This window comes from Dioscorea cayenensis, unplaced genomic scaffold, assembly GCF_009730915.1.
Source record: "Dioscorea cayenensis subsp. rotundata cultivar TDr96_F1 unplaced genomic scaffold, TDr96_F1_v2_PseudoChromosome.rev07_lg8_w22 25.fasta BLBR01000088.1, whole genome shotgun sequence".
Lineage (NCBI taxonomy): Eukaryota > Viridiplantae > Streptophyta > Magnoliopsida > Dioscoreales > Dioscoreaceae > Dioscorea > Dioscorea cayenensis.
Genome location: NW_024086479.1, coordinates 32,791 through 42,590, shown reverse-complemented (window position 1 = coordinate 42,590; position 9,800 = coordinate 32,791).

The following is a 9,800-nucleotide window of genomic DNA, read 5'->3' as shown; positions in this document are numbered from 1 at the left end:
ATCGCGGGTTGAAACGGCTTTTAGATAGGGTTGGAATCGGGCAACCACACACGGGCCCTGTATTTTTCACACGCCCATGTGGAATTTCCACACGCCGTGTATAATTTCCACACGCCCGTGTGGATTCTCGAATTCCCTGTTTTCTCGGCACTATGAGCATGATTACCACAGTACTTTTGCTACATTGTTACTGCAACGAGTACCTATCCTAAAATACTTCCCGAGTCCATACTTTCATCGAGGTGACGCAAACGAGCACACGTTCACGTCATGGATCGCTTTGTTTCTTTAATGGTGGACAAGTTGGTGGAGATCTTGTTCTATATGCATAAGTCAGAATGCTTGAGTGTGACTGCCCTTGTGCCCCTCCAAATGGTTGTGCTAACTCAAATACGAGGAGGTTGGCACACACTCTTGCATCTCACACCCGACCTATGTCTTCGCGTTTGAACCTTAGCAAGATTTCATCCAAAATCGGTGCGTTATGATCCACATTGGCTTCTTTCCTTCATACTCGGCCTCACAACCCTACCTGCACGAAAGTAACATAAAAACACACATGTTAGTGTAAAAACTCGAGAAAATTAATGCTCAACATAAGGAAAGAATGCTTCGCATTCATATCACACAAGCACTTACATCACCATGCTTCAATAAAACAAATAGATCCTAGGGTTCACAAATACCCAAGTACCCACTAGGGGTTTAGTTCTCCATGGAGCTAAGTTCAATCAAAGAAATAGAATGTAAAAGCAATGAATGCATAGAGAAACCGCCTCGATGGTCGTGTTGATGGTCTTGTGGAAAGTCCTCTACTCGTTGTCCAAGGATTCCCTCGTCCGGTATAGGATATGCCTCGACGGAAGCTCCCATACCAACCTTCTTCCTCAGGAATGACGATGGCATAGCCGTAGGACCTCTCCAAAACCATAGCCAATACCGCTCAAAACCCTAGCCGAAACCCTCTCTCAGGTTGGGGAAATGATTGAGAAAAGAATGGTGAAATCGGGCCTGAATCGGCTTTAAATAGGGCTGGAATCGGGCGACCACACGGGCCTGTGGATTTTTCACACGCCCATGTGGAATTTCCACATGGCCGTGTATAATTTTCACACACCCAGATTCTCTGAATTCCTATTTTCTCGGCCGAGTCGTAAATAGTCTTTGCCTAGATGCTTTGCTACTGATGTTGTCTTTGCGTTTTGATTGCCCTTGTGCCCCTCCAAATGGTTGTGCTAACTCAAATACGAGGAGGTTGGCACACACTCTAGCATCTCGCACCCGACCTATGTCTTCGCGTTTGAACCTTAGCAAGATTTCCTCCAAAATCGGTGCGTTATGATCCACATTGGCTTCTTTCCTTCATACTCGGCCTCACAACCCTACCTGCACAAAAGTAACATAAAACACATATATTAGTGTAAAAACCCGAGATGAGTAATGCTCAACATAAGGAAAGAATGCTTCGCATTAATATCACACAAGCACTTATCAAACTCCCCCACACTTAAGCTTTTGCTTGTCCTCAAGCAAAAATTAAACATTCTGTGCATAGATGAAGGAAATATTGGAAGTACTTGGCCTTAGGTTCACCAAAGTGTACAGAGAGAGCATTCTACAAGTAAGGGAAATTTCAACATTAAATACAAAAAACCAAAGTTCTAGCTAAAAACTTGAATCAAAAAGGACAACAAACCCGAAATCGTGTACGTGTGTGAACTCACTCAAAACAACCCAAGGTATAGTCCTCAAAGTTCTAAGTACAAGGGACTTATTTATCTATAAAAGTGACAACAATTTCAAAGATGGTAGTAGCTTCACACATCCTCTAAGGTAGCCCTTTCCAAAGCGGCGGCTTAAGTGGCTTTCACATTTTCGAGGTGGTAGCTCTTTTTACCGGAGTGGTAGCTTTCACTCATCCTATGAGATAGCTCTTTCTCTCATTAGGGCATAGCTAGTATCCGACTTATGAACTAGCTTCATACTTCATAGGTGGTAGCTCTTTCCACCCAACAAGCACAAATAAACAATAAAACTTTTTTTTCCAGAATTTAGCACAAGAAACAACTATAACTAGTCCCTTTAACATCAAACATGGGTTTCCAATAGAGTTTAAAGAGTGAGTAGTGCACTGAGTGTAAATCGGGTAAAAATTCCTAGAAATTCAAGCAAGAACTAGAGCATGAAAACATTCAATGTTAAAATTTCTCCTAAACTCAAGAATACAATCATTGTAACTAAGGTGAACCGCCATTGGCTATGTGAGCATTTATATCATTCAAGAACAATAAAAAAGATGTGTGCACTATGAAACTTCCCCACACTTGAGTTGTACATTGTCCCCAATGTACATATTCAAACTCACTCAAAAATATATATTAATAAAGAATATATATGGGAGAAGCAATCAAAACAATACTCCCTGACTCCTAGTGTCACGTTTGATGGAGCTAAGTCCTTGGGAGCAATGTTCCGACGGGTTGTGAAGCTCACACGGGCAAGTGCCGAATCACCTTTGTTGTGCCCATGACAAAGTCTCAAGTCCCAAGAGGACAAGACCATTTGCACACATACACGAGGGGGTTCAGTCAAGCTCAATAAAGACAAAATCAACCCGAGTATATAAAAGATAAAGCAAGGAATACAACTCGAGATACAAAATGAAAATAAACTCAAGAGGAGAATCCTTTCTGAGTGAACAAGTCTAAAATGAAATGCATAAAAGTAAAAGAAATAAAAGAAATAAAAGTGAGGTGTCGGCGTTATCCTCCGCTCAACTAGCTGCACGGGCTGGTGGTGCTAAATCGAGAGGGTGCTGGTGGAAGTGGTGAGGGAGATGCCGGAGGAGGTGGTTGGGGAACCAGTGGCCTACCCATCAGTAGTCGCTGTATCATGTCAAAATGGTCTAACATCTCAGTGTATTGCGCTGCCTGGATAATTATGAGTTTTGCTATCTGGGTCGGAATCATATCCACATCGCTCTCAAGCCTCTCAATACGGTCATAAGCTCGAGGGACCACGTCAGGTCGCGAGGGATCCGGGAATCTATTAGGAACCCTCTGCAGATCTCCTCCGCCTCCTCGCCGGTCTCTAGGGGTAGTCTGAACAATAATATAGACCCCTGGCCCACATCTCCGTACCAACCCCATCATCCTGATCGTCTCAAACACAAGAGGGGTACCTCTGAATATCCGCTAATATGCATCCCAAGTGAATCGGCACATTGCGGGCCATGGAGTATAAAAAGAGCAAATCCCTGCCTGGGTCGGGAGCAGTCTGTAGTATCGGCTCGACCTAATACAGACCTGTTGATAACCGCGTACAAATCCTTGTAGCTCAACCAGGATAGCCTAGTGGCCTTCGAAATACCCGGTTCATACTCCCCATGTCCACACAGAATCCTATACACATGATGTGGAGTTATTGATACTAGAAAATCCGCAGGTAAACGTCCATACTCCACTGTACCTGTATATGCAACATCGTACAGGCCTATCCGAATTGAAAACTTAGTGACACTCATGGAAAATGGATGTTCGAATGCCCGAAACTGTATAGCCTCCATAGTGTCAAATCTCCCATGCATCAGATGAAACTCAAAAGACACTAAAACCTCAAGCGTCAATATGTGGTAAGCTGGCTCATTGATCGTCAGTAGCCCCCTCCAGCTTCCTACTGCTAGCATCTCATCAATCTCATCAGCTAGCTCGTCACCCCACTGAACATCTCATAGCACTTGCAAATCCACAAAATGAGTTTGACCAAAACCAAGTGCTGAAAGTTTCCCAAATCGAGTCTGATGCTCGGGATTTGAGAAATCCATGTGTATTGGCTCGGGTGGGGTGAATCTGAGATGCTTAACTTTGTTCTTCCTCACTCGCAGTACCATACCTATAATACAAAAAAAAAAGAGAATGATGAAAGAGGATCAAGAACGGTGTACTGCAGAATTCCACACGGGCTTGTGGAAATTACCCACGCCCGTGTGGATCTCCAGGGTGTGAAAAGAAACTGCACGGGTGCACAATAATTCTCAAAAATTTAACTTTAAAAACGCTTCTAGACGCTTTCTAAACATGCACCATGCATTGTTAAATGAAAATTCATGCTCATGAAGACATTCAATCTACGAAAAACAAGAGTTGGCGAAGAAAAAAGTTTGCCGATGAAATAAATGCGAAAACTCTAAAAATTGGCACGATATGCGAAGAAAAATCCTCCAAAACAACGGTGATCGGTCGAGAAGATGATCAGAAGTAGTTTTTAGGCGACTGGAGATGAGGAATGAGACGGTTCACAAGGCTTTTTTTAAGGAAAAAATTGAGTCTCTTGGAATTCTGTGCATACACACGGGCGTGTGGATATTGCCCACGTCCGTGCGCCACATTACAAGAGAGCCACAGGGGCGTACACATGCCCCTGTGCGCTCTTGGGAAAACACTCCTTCAACTCTGACGGCTCTCGCACAGACGTGCAGAAAATACCCACGCCCGTGCGCCCGACCCACAAGGGCAGCCGCACGCCCCTGTGGCTTCCCTGAACATCTGAGAAAATTGCCAAGTGTTCTACATGCCCGTGAGGAAATTCCGCACGGGCGTGGACATTCACATGCCCAACTCACAGGGGCAGCCACACGCCCCTGTGTTTTCTCGGGATGGAGAGAACTCCTCTGCAGCATTTCACACGAGCGTGTGGAAATTACCCACACCCGTGTGTGGTTCACAAGGTCACCCACAGGGGTGAGTCCACGCACCTGTGTGCTCTCAGGATAATCCGTCCAACTCTGTAGGAATTCACACGCCCGTGCAGAAATTACCCAAGGGCGTGTGACAGTCACATAGTCGTTCACAGGGGCAGCCGCAAGCCTCTGTACCTTCTCTGGATGAGCTCGCAATACAAATCAACGGGCGTGTGGAAATTCCACCCGCCCGTGCGTTTTCACTGGATGCCTTAGAAAAACCTGCAGGAATTGCATAAAGTTTCTTAACATGTTTATACACTCAGAGCCTGCCCATGTATGCGAGTTTTACCAGCGAAAAAAACATGAAATAAAGCTCAAACGACATAACTTTGCCAATTCCACATGAAAACACACGATGAATATTCAAAGTTGACACGTCCGAATATGCCTATAAACCGCAAGTGCACGGGTGTCGAAGTAATAATTACCCGGTGAGTCGGGTAGTCGAATCCACAGGGAACGGAAGTATTAGTAATAACCACTTCTCAATTATCTAGTCGGAATCAATGAATATGATGAATTGAACTAATTGCAAGTAAAGCAAACAAGTATGCAAGAAATAAAGTAGAAGAGTCTCAATCACTAAGGATGAGGTATTCGGGCAATGATCCCCCTAAGATCTTCCTTGAAGCTCAAGATTCACTAAATGCTCTAGAATCGAGTCTAATGAGTCGAGGTAGTCCAACGATAACCAATCCTTGTCTCCAAGCAAAAGGCACTAGTCCCCTACAAGGTCCCAGTGGAGAAATCGACCAATCTCAACACTTCACACCCTATATGACCGCAATATGCTATAAGGAAACCTAAGAGTGAAACCGATTCCTAAATGTAGATCCAACCCTAATTCCCGGCGAAGGATCCTAACCCCCTACAAGGTCCCGGCGGAGAAATTGAGCAATCTCACGCCTCACACCAAATATGGTTGCAAAGAGAATATGGAATACGGAGATAGGAAACACTCAATCGAAGGGGAAAGGGGACACTCCTCCATCTCAAGGCTCACCCTCTCAACCCTCTTTAATCTTGGAAATCTAACTCTAATGGAGACCTCTCACATCAAAGTATTAAATCATGCAATGTAAATCAACTACAAGGATTAACAACACTAGCAAGCAATTAAATCACAAGATTAAAACTCAAGACAACTCGGATTAACTAGAAGCATTAAGAAAATCAATCCAAAATATAAATCTTAGGGTTCACATGCCCAAATACCCACTAGGGTTTAGCCCTCCATGGGCCTAGTTACAAAACAATAATGGATACAATGAAAAGCAATAAACCCCATAGAGAAAAACCACCTCGAATTCGCGCAGATTGGCCTTGAGTGGTAGTTCTACGTCTTGAAGGGTTCCTCTCCGAAGCTAGGTCGCCAATGGCTCCCCAAAATGCTATGACGTCGAAGGAACCTATCAAAGTTGGTGAAGAACTCCCTCTCAATCGGGGAAGACCTTCTCCTCAAACCCTAGCCGCCTCTCTCTCAATGTCTATGCTCAAAGCTCCGCCAAAAGTCCCTTTAGAATCGGCCAAAAGGTGTATTTATAGCCTCACACCGCGTCTTTCACGTGCCCCCACGCGCCCGCATGGGCTGCAGGAATTTCCACGCGGGCGCGCGGAATTTCCACAAACGCGATGATAAACATTCTCCTCTTAAGGCCATACGATCGGGCACACGATCATATGGTAGGCTATATGGCTTTTCCTTCATCAATGCGTCTTGAAAGTTCTTGAAATCTTTACAAAGAGGAGGAATGTGGAGACATGGCTGCCTTTGTGCGCTTCCATTAATAACTTGGTTTGCAAAACTATGGAAGTTGGCACACATCTCCTCATACACGAACTCCTCTTGTGTCTTCCAACTTGATTTGTACAAGAACTCCCAATATTATGCCATGATAGCCTATCTTCGCTCCCTTTTGAAATCCCAATGCCTTCACAACCTATATGCATAAAAGAACACCCAATACACGAAATGAGACATAAACCGTATAAAATATGATGCTCAATGTATGTAAAACATGCATAAAAACATGTTCACTCAAGCACTTATCAAAAGTTCACAAGAAAATCTCAGCACAAGCATCTAAAAATCAAGACACCAACACTTAACAATTTATTCATGCAAACAAACTAAACTAGAAGATAAGAAAAATAGTAAATGAGTTAGGGTTGCCTCCCAAGAAGCGTTTGTTTAATGTCACTAAGCTTGACGTACCTTTGTGCTACCTCATGCCGGTTCATGAATGAAAAGTCGCACTCTTATCCATGGCTTAAAAGCATGATGTGTAAAGTCTCTTGATGGTAGAAGGTGAATTATCGGGCTTCGGGCCACCAAATAATGATTCATCCAAATTCTTCGGTTCACGTACGTCTCCAACAGACTTGTAGTGTTTCCGTGATGCCTCCTAGCCCTCTTCATTTTCCTCGAGCACCTTCTTCAAGATCCCCGGGTAGATGGTACTTCTTCCGTCACACCAAACATCATTACTTCTTAATAATCCTCCTCTTGGTCGAACAAACCCTCGTATGGGTCCGTATTGAACATTTCCTACATGTATTCATCAACAATCTCATCAGTAGTGTCTAGAAAGTATAAAGTATCATAGAAATCAAGAGAATGCCGTATGGCTTCAGCAAGGCGGTGTAGTACCCTGAACCTGTGGATAACTGTTAGAAAATATACTCAGGGTATTACTACAGTGGTAGTAAGATTTTTCTACAGATTAATCTGGTTGAGAAACCCCAAGTGAAAAGAATAAGGACTTGAATGTGAAAGTTTTAAAAGATTTTGGGTTAAAGAGTAATTGAAAAATGATTGATATAAAATGTTTCTGGAAACCAAGGACTGAAAGGTAAGATGAAGGGATCGTTTTGAAATGTTGTGTTATAATCCAAGGACCATTGGATAATTTGAAAGGACCTTTTGAGAATATTATTTTATAATTCAGGGACCGTTTGTGAGTTTTTCAGGGACTGTTTTATAAGAAGTTAAGTTTTGAGGGACTAAAAGTGAATTTCGGCCGAAGAGTTAATTGATAGAAAAATCTAGACTTTTGATGATTGTTCATCTTCTTCTCCACCACTCTGCTACAGTAACCCGATAGAAAAAAAAAAGTGAGATTTGGAGAGAAATTGGAAGAGATAAAGTTCGGTATTTGGAGGGGAGAATGGATGAAGTATTATTTGGTAAGTATTTTGATGATTTATTTATTTATATACTTGAATGTATGTGTGTGTGTATTTGGTGGATTTAATGAAGAAAAATGATGGATTTGAGTAGAAAAAACTAGGTATGTTGTTGTAGATGATGAGTGTATGAAATTGTTTTGAGAAAACCTTGTATTTGGGATGGAAATTGCTTGAAAATGGAGATGAGATTGCCGGAATTACTGTAGCAATTACTGTAGCGCAGGGATTATGGTTTGGTTTGGTTAATTAAGTTGATGATGATGATGATTAAGGTGTTAATGATGATGGTTAGATTGAATTGGTTGGGTTTAACCAAATTGAAATGGGTTGAGTTGAATTGATTTGGTTGAGTTGGGCTTGATCAAATCAAGTTGAGATGGTTGGGTTTGGTTCAGTTGATTTTTGGGCTAAGGGTTTTGGGCTGAACCATGTTGGTTCAATGGATTTTGAATAAGAATTGAGTTGGTTTAAGCTGGTTCAGTGAAATTGAGTTTGGTTCAGTGAATTTGAGTTTGGTTCAATGGAATTGAGATTGGTTCAGATTGGTTTAGCTGTGTTTAGCCTAAACTAAGTTGGTTTAAATGCAATTAAAGGCCAGTTGGACTGTGCAAGGTCGGGTTTTAACCGATTGGAATGAGTGGGCCCAATAGAGAGTCTATTATTGTTTCTTGTATTTTCTTTTTGTTTAAATGTGGTATTTATTTTTTTTATATTATTCTGTTAGGTGTTGTTCAGGCTTAGGAGAGAGTTCCGGGCCTAGGAAGGAACCCAAGGACACAAGGTGAGTTGGTAGTGGCTATTATTTTAAATAATTGATTAATTATTATTATTTTGAAATAATTATTTAATGGCTAGTATTTCGGAAATAATGGTTTAATTATTTTATTTTATTTTATGTTAAATTGCGTATACTGTTGGAATATACTTATATTTATTTGCCGTTGATGTTCCTGACAATCGTATTAATACATCAGTTTTGTATAATTATACATATTTGTGAATAGTGGAAATACATATATATATATATATATGTGATTTAATTATTCAATTCTTGTATTATTTTTGATGGGTATATATGCTTTGATTTGGAGTGATTTGCGAAACCATGTGAGCATATTAAAGATGTTTTATCGGCATTGTTAGTAGAATTGGTTTTCATTCCTGGTATAAGAATGGTATCGTGGATCGGGGCTTTACTGGTATTATGCATTGTTATACTTTTGGCATTGGCTTTGTGGAAAATAATGGTTATTTCCGTGATGTGAATACTTGTCCTGGAAAAGGATCCTGTGTTATGATTTATACAGATGGTATTATTGCAGTATTTACTTGATGGTTTTGATGGTGACGGGATAAGGCCCGACTACTGCAGTAGTGGGTCCCCACGGGCCAGCCTTTAGAGGTGGTGTGGTGGACCTGAGTATTGATTTCTACGAGGGCCGCTCGGTGGGAGCGGAGAGCCCTGACTGAATATTCATCGGGTAGCCGGGGGTCACCGACCGGTGAACCGATGTGTCAACGTTAAGGACATGAGTTCCTTGACGTGCTCAACCTCAGCCAGGCCACGGCGAAGGTTTAGAGAGTTTTCTAGACCATGTTATGCTGGGTGAGTGTTGGGTATTGCTTTATTTTGAATTTGAGAGTTATGTTATTTTTGAATTGTGGTGAGGGCAGTCTCTCACAAAAATTTGTGTTTTCTCGAGAAAAATCAAATTGATGTTGATTTATGTTGAATTTATGTTTCAAAAAGTTCTTTAAAAATGTATTTTGCTAGAATTCGGTATTTTGGAAAAAAATTGGAAAAATTATTTGAGCAGTTGGTATTTATATATTTTTATATATATCGTATTTAAGTATTTGAAATTATTAA